At 44.3% G+C, this 16,949-nt stretch overlaps 1 long non-coding RNA gene and 1 pseudogene across 1 annotated transcript; one reads left to right on the forward strand and one right to left on the reverse strand.

Annotated features, from left to right (window-relative positions):
- Positions 1-217: 217 nt before the first annotated feature.
- LOC145068834 (uncharacterized) lies at positions 218-2,643 on the forward strand. Its single transcript, XR_013689148.1, has 6 exons — positions 218-1,220; positions 1,307-1,406; positions 1,481-1,557; positions 1,687-1,767; positions 1,845-1,927; positions 2,588-2,643. It is a non-coding gene; the product is annotated as an uncharacterized LOC145068834 (long non-coding RNA).
- Positions 2,644-16,109: 13,466 nt separating this feature from the next.
- Positions 16,110-16,457, reverse strand: LOC145067441 (secreted RxLR effector protein 161 pseudogene; annotated as a pseudogene).
- Between the last annotated feature and the right edge of the window lie 492 nt (positions 16,458-16,949).

The raw sequence follows: 16,949 nt of genomic DNA on the forward strand, positions 1-16,949 counted from the left end.
TCAAAAGGGGATACAAGTCCTCTTCAAAAGCTTCAGAATCAAGTTTTCAGAGCACTGAAAGGTTTATCTCCTCCTTCTGAAGATAAAAGCAGAACTTACAATCCAAAAGTATTAACTAGCCAAAAACGTCAATGGGCAAGCTTTCAGTTGGATGAAAGCTGTTGTTGCTAGCAAACAATATGGACAGGAAGATATTTTGTGCCCTCTTATTGCAGATGTACTACTTGTCTGTTCTTTTCTTGTTAAATGGGTATCATTCATTAGGTCAAGTTATAAGGATGACTGATTTTTTTTTTTGTGTTAATTTTGCATTTCAGGCATGCATACAAGTTTGCCTAAAGAACCCGATGAATTTCAATGTTGACAATGTGAGAGTTGCAAAACTTGTAAGGGGAGGTTAACAGATCAGTTGGTCCCCAGTTGCAAAAGTTTAACAGATCAGTAAATGAGAGTTTGAGGGTGCAAGAACAAACCCTAGCTAAATTGCCAAAAATAATGGTTGTTGCTTCTCATGAACAATAGGGGATTTTACCATCAATTGGTCCCTAGTTGTCATCACCTTCATCACTAACTGCCTTCTTTCGTGGAACTTCCTCCTTTTTGGCCACTGGTTGTGATCGCCTGTAAACAAACATACATCTTTAAAAGGAATTCAACAAACCTAGGGTGTATCATCATGATCAGACATTCTAATGCTAAATATATCTTAAAATATAAGATTAGAATAAATTTAAGACTCAAGACACATTTGTGGGCATATCTAAAGTGGATTCAAGTGAATGGTCTAAAAGAATTCCAAATCAAACCAAGTGCAAATGGAAGCTCTATGGGAAGCCAATATTCAAATCTATACATGCATCCAATTTAAAACTGAAGATGCTTTGACCATTTTGATTACCAAACTAACACAATGTTATGGAATCTGATTTGGAACCAGATAACAATTTCTTGGATCCAAGCATCTCAGAATTATTTTGACAGTTAGTATTTAGGAAGACGTTTTTCTAGCTGTTATAAAAGGATGCTGCTTAGATTCATGTATAATGTAAAATCCTAGCAACAAATGCACATGTAGACAAATTCCTAAGGGGGTATCTTTTAAACTGATTCTTTTATAAAAAATAAAAAAACTACTTGACTGTTTATGTATTTTTACTTTTTTAGGTGCGCAAAGTACTCACACAGATATTCTCGTTCATCAACGTTTAGCTATTCAACAGGTAAATTGCATAAAATATGTTTATATTGTATATCAACTTTTTTTTTTAATAAAAATGCTGATGATTATATATTTTTTTGGTGGAAGTTTTTTGTTGAGACGTGAGTGTTGCTTGTTTAGTAATGGTGAATATGTGAAGTGAGGATTGGTTGAATTAGAACAATGGTGTTTTTATGCAACTGAGGAAGTAAGAACTTTTTATATCTTTATATATTTTAAAAAAATTGATTTTGTAGTAAATAATATTTGATTTATTTACAGTATGCGGGGACCGCATGGGATGAGTTGAAGCATATCAGACAAGCAGTTGGATTCTTGGTTGTACATCAAAAGCCCAAGTAGACTTTGAATGAAATTACCAATGAAATTTGTCCTATATGCAAATTTATTTTAATAGTAATAAATATTTTAATTCCGTTTTTCTCTTTTATTATATTCAAGATTGTGCATTTTTGTCATTTATGCAGGTGCTTAACATGCAACAACTATACAGAATCAGCACCATGTATTGGGATGAAAAATACGGGACCCACAGTGTTTCATCAGAAGTAAGTTACTACTCACATAACAAATATGAATTCCATCTCATAAAAAACTTAAATCCTAAGGGCAATTTCATAATTAGGTCATTTCAAATATGAGAGTCATGATGAAAGAGGACTCAAACAATGCAGTCAGCAACTCATTCTTGTTAGATGACGACTCTAGGTAAATATCTCAAGACTTGAAAAAAATCTTTGCAGGGGAAAAATCGTCTAAAATGGGGATATTTGTTTGCGTATGATGCAACATGCCGTTCTTTGTGGATGACATCTTAAAGTCTATGCCACAAGTAGACATAGGAGAGATTGAACCTCCACCTTTGATACAAGAAAATTCAGGTTTTGTGTTTTTACATCAAAGGGCAGAATGATTGATGTCATAGTATAGAATATCTCTATTCAGACATGTGTATACAGAATTACAGTCAGTCTTTTTTTTTTGGTGTGTTGATACTCTTTTTTTTGTTGTTTTTTTATTCCTGGACAGTTTGGGATTTTTATTATTAGTGTCCGGGGTCCAATTTATTTTGTTGGCTTCCTTTGATCCTTTTGGGGTGGGGTTAAAAGGGGTAATTTATTGATTTTTTAGATGATGATATGGCAATGTTGCCAAAAGTGTGTTTTAAATGGGAGGGTGGATTAGGGTTTTTTATAGTTGCAAATTGTTGGGTTACAATTTGTGGTAGTGGTTGATCTGGAAACTCATTACACACATGTTAGGTGTCATTCTTTTATACCATATCATATGATGATGATGCTTATATTATCCATTATCCATTATCCAATCCTACATAGAGTTTGAACCTCACCCCATGTATCTATGCAGGAATATCTTGAACAACATATTGGAGTTAAAACAAGAAGACAGGTATTATATCAGGGATATGTGGAAGGGATATCAGCTACTGGGATGCAGTCAAATCATGGGTTTGATGGCCAGGTCAACGCCTGCTGGACACACAGAATTTCTAAAAAAGAAGTAGAAGTGATTGGGAACCATGGTTTGTTGATATCAGTCATTCATGGGAGGTGTGATATGATTGCTCAAATATCTCATGCAAAAAGGCTTGCACACATACTTTATCCACTTGCAAAAATGGTAGAGCTTCCGGGAGGTCATCTTGTGAGTCATGAGAGGAGTAAAGAGGTGAATGAAGCTCTACTGGATTGTAACACCGTGAATTTCAAAATAATTTTTCGCATAATATAAAAACATTTTCATTTAATTTTCATAAAAACATCAATGATTTAAGACTCCAATCCATATCATACAAAAATCCCAAGATCACATATCATAAAAATCCCATGCGTGTGTACAGATCAAGCCGGCGCCTTCCCACGGTCATCACTAGTACCTGAAACAAACAACACTAACACTGTAAGCACAAAGCTTAGTGAGTTCCCGAAAATACCACACATAACACATATTAGCCACCCGAGGCTATAACTCTGTGGGTCCGTAGACCCTACTCTATGAACCCACTGGTTCTAACTCTGGGAACCTTCCGGTTCCAACTCTATAAACATGCACAACATAAATCACATAGATATAATGCAGTACAACACATAACATACATATAACATACAAATACTCTGTCACATAACTTTGGTTACCTACTCAAGGTAAAGTATAGTGAGAAGACTCACCTCGCGTATCTCGATAACTCGCAAATCCCGGAAATCACTCGCGCTCGATCCTCCGAGCTATAATCCTCCTATAACACCATATATCTCTAATTAACACTTTCTCAACTAAGGTTGACTTCCCCTATCAAGTCAACACTGGTCAACTCTGGTCAACGGTCAACGGTCAACTCTGACCGGACTCAGCGAGTGCACTAAAGCGACTCGGTGAGTCTATACGTGTTCACTGACTCCCTGGATCCTCTTTTGACACGTCGAGTACTTCCCTGACTCGACGAGTTCCACCTGGCATGAATCGCGGGGCCACCACGACTCAACTCGCCGAGTCTCAAGAACAACTCGGCGAGTTCCAGCTCGACTCAGTCCACCTGTCAACCCTCTCTAACTCTCCCTGACTCACTGAGTCAACACTTAACTCGGCAAGACCACTCGCTAAGTGGTTAGGACAATCTTCATGCTACTCGCCGAGTCTGTTCTTCGGACTCGGCGAATCCCTGCCATGCATCGACTCAATCTCACTTCTGAGGTCAGATCCACTCCAACAACTCATAGATCTAGCCCTCCCAAGCACATTCATCACGTAAAGTCACAATCTTGGCTACCATGCAACGCCTACAAGGCTTCTTTTGATGAAATGACATCTAAAATGGTAACCTAAGTCTCCAACTCAAAAGGAAAGGCATAAAGCATGGCATTTGGGACTCTCTGGACCTACTAAGGTCCAGATCTAGGTACCATTTCCCCATGGGACCTCTCATACTCCAAATACAAGGCAAACAAGGCATGAAGAAACCCTAGATTTGGCCATATCAAGAAAAACACAAGAATAAGCTCTGAATGTTACCTCAAATAGCTTCCTATGCCGAAATGGGAGTAGATCTAAGCTCCCCAACTCCCCTAGCTTGGCCTTCCTCTTCCTTTCTTACAAATACACACAAAAATGGTGAATAATGGCCTCTTATCTCATTCACAAGAACTCTCAGCTGCTCTGGTGCTCTCAAGGTCGAAGGTAGCCGTAATGAAGGGCCATAAGGTCCTTTAAATAGGGCTCAGGACCGGGAAATTAGGGATTCATTAGACAGCACGGACTCGCCGAGTCCAGGCGTGAACCCGCGTCCAAAACCGCGATCCTACTCGGCGAGTTTGAGCTCCAACTCGCTGAGTCCCCTTACAAAACACCAAAAATATATGAATGAATAATACCTGGGGTTCTGGGCTGTTACAATTCTCCCCCACTAGAACTAGACTTCGCCCTCGAAGTTTCGCTCTGCAAATAACTCCAGATGCTGCTCACGCATCTCACGCTCCGGCTCCCAGGTCATCTCGGACCCCTTCCGATGCTGCCACTGAACCAAAACCAAGGGAACATCCTTGTTCCTCAGAACCTTGATTTTCCTATCTCTGATGGCCACTGGTCTCTCAACATAATTCAGGCTCACATCCACCTAAATATCCTCTAATGGAACCACTGCCGACTCATCGGCTATACACTTCCTAAGCTGCGACACATGGAAAGTGTCGTGAATCTGCCCCAACTCTGCTGGCAAATCCAAACGATAGGATACCTGGCCTACCCTCGCGATCACTCGGAAAGGACCAATATATCGGGGCCCCAACTTGCCCCTCTTCCTGAATCGAATCACTCCTTTCCAAGGAGAGACCTTCAGGAGTACAAGGTCGTCGACCTGGAACTCAAGCTCGGACCGGCGTCTGTCTGCCTAACTCTTCTGTCGGCTCTGAGCGTTCAACAACCTCTGTATGACCTGCTGGATCTGCTCTGACGTCTGAGGCATGATCTTTGTACTGCCCATTACCCGCTGTCCAACCTCTCCCCAACAAATGGGGGTCCGACACCTCCTCCCATACAACAGCTCAAAGGGTGGCATACCAATGCTCGAATGATGGCTGTTGTTGTAGGAAAACTCTGCCAAGGGCAAATATGCATCCTAGCTACCCCCGAAATCCAACACACATGCTTGGAGCATGTCCTCGAGCGTCTGAATCGTCCGCTCACTCTGACCGTCTGTCTGGGGATGATATGCGGTACTAAAATGCAGTCTAGTACCCAACTCCTCATGAAACTTCTTCCAGAATCTGGAGGTGAAGTGCACATCACGGTCTGAAACAATCGAGATCGGCACCCGATGCCGATATACCACTTCCCTCACATACACCTCCGCCAATTTCTCTGCTGAAGAACTCTCGCTGATCGCAAGGAAGTGAGCGCTCTTCATCAATCTGTCCACAATCACTCAAATTGCATCAACTCCTCTGGCAGTCCTTGGCAATTTGGTGATGAAATCCATAGTGATCTGTTCCCACTTCCATTCGGGAACCTCCAATGCCTGCAACTTACCATGCGGCCTCTGGTGCTCGGCCTTAACCCTATGGCAGGTCAAGCACCTCTCAACATACCACACGACATCCCTCTTCATATAGGGCCACCAATACTCCTTTCTCAGATTCAAATACATCTTAGTGGCCCCCGGATGGATCGAGAATTTTGACCGATGAGCCTCCTCCATCAAAATGGTACGCGTTCCTCCCACAAACGGCACCTAGATACGCCCCTGAAATGTCATAAGCCCCCGACCATCGGTAACGAACTCTGAAACCAAACCAACAACCTGTTCCCTCTTCTGCATCTCAGGTTGCACAGCCTCGGCCTGTGACCCACGAATGGCGTCCAACACTGGAGCTATCACGGTGAATCTCAAACATACATCCCGCAGCGGGGTGCTCTCCGCCCTGCGGCTCAATGCATCGGCTACCACACTAGCCTTGCCTGGGTGGTACATGATCTCACAATCATAATCCTTGACCACATCCAACCACCTTCTCTGATGCATATTTAGGTCGGGTTGATCCATCAAATACTTCAAACTCTTATGGTCCGTGTATATCGTACACCGAACCCCATACAAGTAGTGACGCCAAATCTTGAGGGCAAACACAACTGCCCCCAATTCTAGATCATGGGTGGGATATCCCGTCTCATGAGGCTTCAACTGCCTCGATACATATGCTATCACATGCCCTCTCTACATCAGCACCGCTCCCAACCCCAAAATCGATGCATCACAGTATACCACAAAGTCCTCCATCCCTTCCGGGAGGGCTAACACCGGGGCTTCGCACAACCTTTGGCGAAGTGTCTCAAAGGAGGCCTGCTGCTCGGGGCCCCATGAAAAAGCAACACCCTTCCGGGTCAACCTGGTGAGTGGCACTGTGATTTTAGAGAAATCCTTGATAAATCTCTGATAATACCCCACCAACCCAAGGAAACTCCTGATCTCGGAGGGTGACCTCGGCACCTCCCAAATCATCACCGCCTCAACCTTGGCCGGATCGACCAATATCCCTTCCTGGTTAATGAGATGTCCTAAGAATTGGACCTCCCGCAACCAGAAATCACACTTGGAGAATTTGGCATAAAGCCTCTCCGATCTCAGAACTCCAAGAACCTCTCTCAAATGCTCCTCATGCTGCTCTCTAGATCTCGAATATACCAGAATGTCATCGATAAATACAATCACCGACTGATCCAACATCGGCCTGCACACTCGGTTCATGAGATCCATGAACACTGCCGGGGCATTGGTGAGCCCGAAAGGCATCACCACAAACTCATAATGCCCATAATGCGTCCTGAACGCTGTCTTCTGGACATCCTCATCCCGCACCATCACCTGATGATATCCAGACCTCAAATCGATCTTGGAGAACCAAGATGCTCCCTGCAACTGATCGAATAAATCGTCGATCCTCGGCAACGGGTAACGGTTCTTGACCGTCAGCTTGTTCAGCTCCCGGTAATCAATGCACATCCGGTGTGAACCATCCTTCTTCTTGAAGAACATGATAGGCGCTCCCCACGGCGAGCTGCTTGGCCGAATAAACCCCTTCCCCAGCAGCTCCTGAAGCTGTGAGGATAACTCTTGCATCTCTGGAGGTGCAAGGTGATAAGGCACCTTAGCGATAGGCGCGGCCCCCGGAACCAAATCGATACTGAACTCCACTTGCCTCACAGGAGGCACACCCGGCAACTCCTCGGGAAATACATCCGGGAACTCACGCACTATCGGAACCTCCTCAACTGACCTCGGCCTCTCGGAATCCACCCGTGCATCCATCACATACGCCACAAAACCCTTACAACCCTGCTATAGACACTGCCTCGTCCTAGCGGCCGAACAAAACGCTGATCCTGAACGTGTACCCTCACCGTACACCGAAAGAACTCCCCCACTAGGGTCTCGTATGGTCACCATCTGTCGCTCGCAGTTGATAACCGCACCAAATCTGCTCAACTAATCCAGGCCCACAATGACACAGACATCACCCATCGCAATAGCAACCAGATCAATCGGGAACTCAACACCGAAAATCTCGACTACGCACCCTCCGAGGACCTCCGTGGCATATATCACCCTCTCATCAGCTATGGAAACTCTCAGTGGCCGACTCAACGCCTCACGACTAACACTGATATGCTGACTAAAAGCTAAAGATACAAAATACCAACTCGCACCCGAGTCAAATAACACCAAGGCAGGTACAAAATTCACAAGAAAAGTACCTACGCATAACATAATATAAGCATAATATCTCAACATCAAAATAAATACACGAAAGAATACATACCAGCCACGACATCGGGCGCTGCACGGACCTCCTCCGCAGTCAGCTGAAAAGCTCTCCTTAGTGCCCTCGGCGCCTCGGCCTTCACTGGCCGACTCTCGGTAGCTCTGATGGCGGCAGGTGCAGATCCCTGAGGTGCTCCCTGAGATGATCCTCGCAACTGCGGACACTCTGCCTTCCGGTGTACGGTCTGATTGCAATGAAAACACACCGCAAACCCCTTGGGGCAGTCCTTGGCCATGTGCCCCTCCTTGCCACACTTGTAGCAAGATCCCGCTCTACAGACTCCATCATGACCCTTGCCACACTTCCCACAAGTGCGGCCCTTCTGGCTCCCTGGTTTAGGATCAGCGGGCTTGGCCCGCTTGGCTGCTGGCTAAGACTGTGCCGGTCACCGATCCTTCCCTTGAGACTTGGCCTCCTCCCTGGCCTGAGTCTCTAGCTCAATCTCCCTCTTTCGGGCATTTGCCTGAAGCTCGGAAAATGTCCGGTACGAGGAGTTCGCCGCGAACTCCCGAATGTCTCTCCTCAAAATACTCAGATATCGGCTCATACGTGCCTGCTCAATGGACACGTGCTCAGGGAAGAACATCGCCCTCTCATGGAACATCCTGGTAATCGCCGTAACAGACTCACTACCCTGCTTGAGGGTCAGAAACTCCCGGGCCAAACGCTCCCTCTCCACCTGGGGAACGTACTCATCTCGGAACATGGCAGTGAACCTCTCCCAGGTCACTGCCGCAAGCTCAGCAGGCGTAAAGTGCGCTGTCACAAACTTCCACCAGTCCTTCGCTCCCAAGCGAAGCTGGTTCAGCGTGAACCGAACCTTCAAATGCTCAGGAGATGAGCAAGTGAAGAAACACCCCTCTATGTCAGAAATCCACCTCATAGCTGCCACCGGGTCCTGGGTCCCATCAAACTCTGGTGGTTTTGTGTTGCTGAACTCCCGGAACAGCAATGCATCACCACCTTGCGGCCTCGCGGCAGCAATAGCTGCGGTGGCCGCTGCAACAGCAGCCTCAGAAAGAGCGGCATAACGCTCGTCAAAGGTCTCAATCAGCGTGGTCTTAATAGACCCGAACATCTCTGGTATCTCTGCCCTAATGGCCGCAGCCACCTCCTCGTGGATGATCCGGCGGATCTCCTCATCACTAGTCTCACTGCTCTCAAGCATCAGACGCGTCCTCACCATGATCTACCTCTGAAATACAACATACGATAAATTAGAATCCATTCGAGCATACTCACACTCGACAACTCATCCCTCCTTGATCCTTGGTATTCCAAAGATTCCTACTTGGGCTGTACTCCGCCCCGGTGCTTTCAGTAGTATGGGCCCAATACTACTGTCCGCACCGTATCAGAATACACCCCAAGTCCTCCTCTTCGGATCCCAATTTCCAAGTACTCTATCATGCACAATCCACTCTCTAACAAATCTCTCATAAGCCCCTCGCTGCTACGTACTCACTCTCAAGCATCTCATAGCAGCTCACCTCTCCCTAGGCTAAGGCATCACAAATTAGGCCACTCTAGTCCTAACAGGAGTACCTAGCCTACTCTAGCATGAGAATACATCATATCAATATTAATATCTCATAACATGAAGGTATTTTGGGAAATCACCGTTCGGGTGCGGACTGATTGTACACACAACTCTGCTCTGCGTTTTTCCAAAAATCTTTTACTCTTTTTGAAAATACTTCTCAAATCCTTAGTTTGAGTTCAAATACGCCCGAAGGTGTACTCGAATCCCTCAAACCAAGGCTCTGATACCAACTTGTAACACCGTGAATTTCAAAATAATTTTTCGCATAATATAAAAACATTTTCATTTAATTTTCATAAAAACATCAATGATTTAAGACTCCAATCCATATCATACAAAAATCCCAAGATCACATATCATAAAAATCCCATGCGTGTGTACAGATCAAGTCGGCGCCTTCCCACGGTCATCACTAGTACCTGAAACAAACAACACTAACACTGTAAGCACAAAGCTTAGTGAGTTCCCCCAAATACCACACATAACACATATTAGCCACTCGAGGCTATAACTCTGTGGGTCCGTAGACCCTACTCTGTGAACCCACTGGTTCTAACTCTGGGAACCTTCCGGTTCCAACTCTATAAACATGCACAGCATAAATCACATAGAAATAATGCAGTACAACACATAACATACATATAGCATACAAATACTCTGTCACATAACTCTGATTACCTACTCAAGGTAAAGTATAGTGAGAAGACTCACCTTGCGTATCTCGATAACTCGCAAATCTCGGAAATCACTCGCGCTCGATCCTCCGAGCTATAATCCTCCTATAACACCATATATCTCTAATTAACACTTTCTCAACTAAGGTTGACTTCCCCTATCAAGTCAACACTGGTCAACTCTGGTCAACGATCAACTCTGACCGGACTCGGCGAGTGCACTAAAGCGACTCGGCGAGTCTATACGTGTTCACTGACTCCATGGATCCTCTTTTGACACATCAAGTACTTCCCTGACTCGACGAGTTCCACCTGGCATGAATCGCGGGGCCACCACGACTCAACTCGCCGAGTCTCAAGAACAACTCGGCGAGTTCCAGCTCGACTCAGTCCACCTGTCAACCCTCTCTAACTCTCCCTGACTCACTGAGTCAACCCTTAACTCGGCAAGACCACTCGCTGAGTGGTTAGGACAATCTTCATACTACTCGCCGAGTCTATTCTTCGGACTCGGCGAGTCCATGCCATGCATCGACTCAATCTCGCTTATGAGGTCAGATCCGCTCCAACAACTCATAGATCTAGCCCTCCCAAGCACATTCATCACGTAAAGTCACGATCTTGGCTACCATGCAACGCCTACAAGGCTTTTTTTTCAATGAAATGACATCTAAAATGGTAACCTAAGTCTCCAACTCAAAAGGAAAGGCATGAAGCATGGCATTTGGGACTCTCTAGACCTACTAAGGTCCAGATCTAGGTACCATTTCCCCTTGGGACCTCTCATACTCCAAATACAAGGCAAACAAGGCATGAAGAAACCCTAGATTTGGCCACATCAAGAAAAAAACGAGAATAAGCTCTGAATGTTACCTCAAATAGCTTCCTCTGCCGAAATGGGAGTAGATCTAAGCTACCCAACTCCCCTAGCTTGGCCTTCCTCTTCCTTTCTTGCAAATACACACAAAAATGGTGAATAATGGCCTCTTATCTCATTCACAAGAACTCTCAGCTGCTCTGGTGCTCTCAAGGTCGAAGGTAGCCGTAATGAAGGGCCATAAGGTCCTTTAAATAGGGCTCAGGACCAGGAAATTAGGGTTTCATTAAACAGCGCGGACTCGCCGAGTCCATTCCTTGGACTCGCCGAGTCCAGGCACGAACCCACGTCCAAAACCGCGATCCTACTCGGCGAGTTTGAGCTCCAACTCGCCGAGTCCCCTCACAAAACACCAAAAATATATGAATGAATAATACATGGGGTTCCGAGCTGTTACAATTCTCCCCCACTAGAACTAGACTTCGCCCTCGAAGTCTCGCTCTGCAAATAACTCCGGATGCTGCTCACGCATCTCACGCTCCGGCTCCCAGGTCATCTCGGACCCCTTCCGATGCTGCCACTGAACCAAAACCAAGGGTACCTCCTTGTTCCTCAGAACCTTGATTTTCCTATCTCTGATGGCCACTAGTCTCTCAGCATAATTCAGGCTCGCATCCACCTGAATATCCTCTAATGGAACCACTGCCGACTCATCGGCTATACACTTTCTCAGCTACGACACATGGAAAGTGTCGTGAATCTGCCCCAACTCTGCTAGCAAATCCAAACGATAGGCTACCCGGCCTACCCTCGCGATTACTCGGAAAGGACCAATATATCGGGGCCCCAACTTGCCCCTCTTCCTAAATCGAATCACTCCTTTCCAAGGAGAGACCTTCAGGAGTACAAGGTCGCTGACCTGGAACTCAAGCTCGGACCGGCGTCTATCTGCATAACTCTTCTGTCAGCTCTGAGTGGTCAACAACCTCTGTCTGACCTGCTGGATCTGCTATGACGTCTGAAGCACGATCTTTGTACTGCCCATTACCCGCTGTCCAACCTCTCCCCAACAAATGGGGGTCCGACACCTCCTCCCATACAACAGCTCAAAGGGTGGCATACCAATGCTCGAATGATGGCTGTTGTTGTAGGAAAACTCTGCCAAGGGAAAATATGCATCCCAGCTACCCCCGAAATCCAACACACATGCCCGGAGCATGTCCTCGAGCGTCTGAATCGTCCGCTCACTCTGACCGTCTGTCTTGGGATGATATGCGGTAATAAAATGCAGTCTAGTACCCAACTCCTCATGAAACTTCTTCCATAATCTGTAGGTGAAGCGCACATCACGGTCTGAAACAATCGAAATCGGCACCCCATGCCGAGATACCACTTCCCTCACATACATCTCTGCCAATTTCTCTGCTGAAGAACTCTCGCTGATAGCAATGAAGTGAGCGCTCTTCGTCAATCTGTCCACAATCACCCAAATTGCATCAACTCCTCTGGCAGTCCTTGGCAATTTGGTGATGAAATCCATAGTGATCTGTTCCCACTTCCATTCGGGAACCTCCAATGGCTGCAACTTACCATACGGCCTCTGGTGCTCGGCCTTAACCCTACGGCAGGTCGAGCACCTCTCAACATACCACGCGACATCCCTCTTCATACAGGGCCACCAATACTCCTTTCTCAGATCCAAATACATCTTAGTGGCCCCCAGATGGATCGAGAATTTTGACCGATGAGCCTCCTCCATCAAAATGGTACGCGTTCCTCCCACAAACGGCACCCAGATACGCCCCTGAAATGTCATAAGCCCTCGACCATCGGTAACGAACTCTGAAACCAAACCAACAACCCATTCCCTCTTCTGCATCTCAGGTTGCACAGCCTCGGCCTGTGACCCACGAATGGCATCCAACACTGGAGCTATCACGGTGAATCTCAAACATACATCCCGCAGCGGGGTGCTCTCCGCCCTGCGGCTCAATGCATCGGCTACCACATTAGCCTTGCCTGGGTGGTACATGATCTCACAATCATAATCCTTGACCACATCCAACCACCTTCTCTGACGCATATTTAGGTTGGGATGATCCATTAAATACTTCAAACTCTTATGGTCCGTGTATATCGTACACCGAACCCCATACAAGTAGTGACGCCAAATCTTGAGGGCAAACACAACTGCCCCCAATTCTAGATCATGGGTGGGATATCCCGTCTCATGAGGCTTCAACTGCCTCGATACATATGCTATCACATGCCCTCTCTGCATCAGCACCGCTCCCAACCCCAAAATCGATGCATCACAGTATACCACAAAGTCCTCCATCCCTTCCGGGAGGGCTAACACCGGGGCTTCGCACAACCTTTGGCGAAGTGTCTCAAAGGAGGCCTGCTGCTCGGGGCCCCATGAAAAAGCAACACCCTTCCGGGTCAACCTGGTGAGTGGCACTGCGATTTTAGAGAAATCCTTGATAAATCTCTGATAATACCCTGCCAACCCTAGGAAACTCCTGATCTCAGAGGGTGACCTCGGCACCTCCCAAATCATCACCGCCTCAACCTTGGCCGGATCGACCAATATCCCTTCCTGGTTAACGAGATGTCCTAAGAACTGGACCTCCCGCAACCAGAAATCACACTTGGAGAATTTGGCATAAAGCCTCTCCGATCTCAGAACTCCGAGAACCTCTCTCAAATGCTCCTCATGCTGCTCTCTAGATCTCGAATATACCAGAATGTCGTCGATAAATACAATCACCGACCGAAAGGCATCACCACATTCTTATTATATTGAACCCGTCACATTTTCCCAAATTACCCCTTCCTCTACAATGTTTTTTTTTCTGTGTATTTTGTGCATCAGGTAAAGTTGATGGAAGAAAGGAATATGAAGCCACTTGATTTCAATCTTGCAACATTATCAGCAAAATGCAGTAAAAACTTGGAGTTGAGTTTGGCTAAGTCACTATTGAGTGAGATGAGACAATGTACAACTGCTTATCCATATAATCAGCTGTTTGGAGCATTAGTCTTAAAGAATTATGAAAGGCAAGATGCAACTTTACTTAGTTGGAATTTGATGTACATAGTAGATTAGATGCAAATTTATATTGTAAGAAATAGAATTGTATGACATTAAATTTATGCAATGGATTCTATTTTTTGTATTTGATATTTTATTTTCTATTATGAAACATTAAATACAAATTTAATTTGAAAATAAGTAAATCTATAAATAATTTTTTTTAAACATTTAAAATTATGATACGCAAAAATGTGTGTCATCTTCATTTATGACATAGCCTTTCTTGACAGGGGCTTTCTTGATACGCATTGCGTGTCATTAACACGCACGTCGTAAGGTTACGACACGCGAATGCGTGTTGTCTTCCTTTATGACAGGGTCTTCCTTGATACACATTGCGTGTCGTAAACGCGCGTCGTAATTGCGCGTCGTAAATGAGCGTCGTAAATGAGCGTCGTAAGTGCGCGTCGTCTCTCTTTATGACAGGGTCTTCCTTGATGCGCATTTGCGCGACGTCTGAGCCTTTTACGACGCGCAATGAGCGTTGTAAATGGGTGTTTTTCTAGTAGTGTTAACGGCCTTCCGTCTACCTTCTAGACCCTCAAAACGGCTGTTATGAAGTTTTCTTGTCGCACAAGTCGAAGTGGAATATCATAGATGATGAAAATGGTGGAATGATATAGGGTATTTATAGTTGAATGGAGATGGAATCAATATGTAATATTAGAGTTGGATTGGAATAAGGAAACTAATGGTGGCTTAGAGATTAAGCAAATAAAAATAAGGTAATTGGTGCTTGGGGAATAAGTAACTTGGAGGGAATTTCCGTCCAACTTTTATGCTTCATCTTCAAAGCCAATTTTGGATATGATAAATGCTGAATTAGCAAAAAGTACCTCTCACATAAGTCGTAGAAAATTTCTTCTAGTTTGTGAACATTTTGAATCTCATCATTTGGACTTATGAATCATCAGATATACCCGAAACACTGAAGAGGGGTCAATCTGCCAGCAATATCCTTTTTGCATCTTTTCAGCTCCATTCTCTTTCTTTTCCATTCCAACTCCCATTTTAAATGTAATTGAATATTTAAAAACATATTAAGTATCTTTTAGTTCTAAATAACATAAAAATGTATTACTAAATAATAAGAAAACATCATAATTATATGCATAAAATAGACGTTATCAATCATACATTTGCAAATACTCGAGAATCAGGGTGTTATAAGAATTGAACCCATCAACCCATTTGAATACCAGAAACTAAAATACATACTAGTTTATTGATTTTATAGCAAAATACAAATCGACACTATCTTAAATCCGTGTGTCCCATTCCTCTCATGATCGTATCAATGTCAAGTCCACAACCTCTTGAAATGCGGCTACACTTCGCAATCACGTAGGTAAATCTTTTCCATGTATCTGCACATACACTTATCAAAGGAATTATTAAGAAGTTAAACTTCAACCTAGCTAACTTGCAGAACCGAACACATACCTGGGATGAATACTTCATGTGTTCCAATCTATAAGTATGAGCTTTCCACATTGAATTCAACTCCTAATATTATATCAAGAGGGAATTGGGTGTCTCATCATTACAGAATTAACCGGACTTTAATCCCGTCCCAATTACAGACTTGTGCAGTAAGTCTCTTGTCAGACCTTTAATCAAGTGATCTGCCAAATTTTGTTGCGATTTCACAAACTCAACCAAAATCACACCATTCATGATTAGTTATCTAATCATACTATGTCTAACACCTAGGTGTCTATACTTGCCATTATAAACCTGGCTATATTCCTTAGCCAAATCGGCTGCACTATCACAAAGGATAGAAATAGGTGCTATCGGTTTAGACCATAAAGGAATCTCATAGACTAAATTCCTTAGCCACTCTGCTTCTTTACCAAAAGCTGCTAACGCAACAAAGTTAGATTCCATTGTCGAGTTTGTAATGCAATATTGCTTCTTGGAAGCCTAAGAAATGGCACCTCCCCCAAGCAAGAATACCCAACTAGAAGTTGAAGAATGGTCATCCATGTTGGTTATCCAACTTGCATCCGAATGACCTTCTAAAATAGAAGGACATCCCAAATAACTCAAACCATAATCCATGGTTCCCTTGAGATACTTGAGCATTCTATTCACTGGTTGCCAATGTTGAGCACTAGGATTACTAGTATACTTGCTCAACTTACCCACAACAAAGGAAATATTAGGTCTTGTACTTGTCATGTCATACATCAAGCTACCAATAGCCTTAGAGTATTCCAACTGTGAAATGGGAACAAAATCATTTGGCATTAGTTTCACACTTGGATCCATAGGAGTACTCACAGGAGAACAATCGGTAAAATTAAACCGCTTGAGAATTTTCTCAATATAATGACTTTAAGTCTTCACCAAACCTTTGTTTATCCTCTTAATTCTTATTCCAAGAACTACATCACCCCTTCCTAAAGCTTTCATGGAAAACTTGGATGATAACAATTTATGTGTTTCATTCACTATTTTTTTGGTCGGTACCAAAAAAGCAACATGTCATCTACATATAAGCAAATGATCATGCCAGCTCTAGTAGCACCATCAAATCTACTATAAACACATTTGTCACATTGGTTTGTCTTAAAACCAAAAGACAAAATGACCTCATTAAATTTTTGATGCCATTGTTTAGGCGCTTGTTTCAGCCCATACAAAGATTTGACAAGTTTACAAACCATATGCGCTTTACCCGGCATAATGAAACCTTCTGGTTGTTTCATGTAAACTTCCTCGTCAAGATCACCATTTAAAAAGGTTGTTTTCACGTCCGTT

The sequence above is a fragment of the Lactuca serriola genome, chromosome 8 (assembly GCF_051521515.1).
Source record: "Lactuca serriola cultivar US96UC23 chromosome 8, Lser_US96UC23_V15, whole genome shotgun sequence".
NCBI lineage: Eukaryota > Viridiplantae > Streptophyta > Magnoliopsida > Asterales > Asteraceae > Lactuca > Lactuca serriola.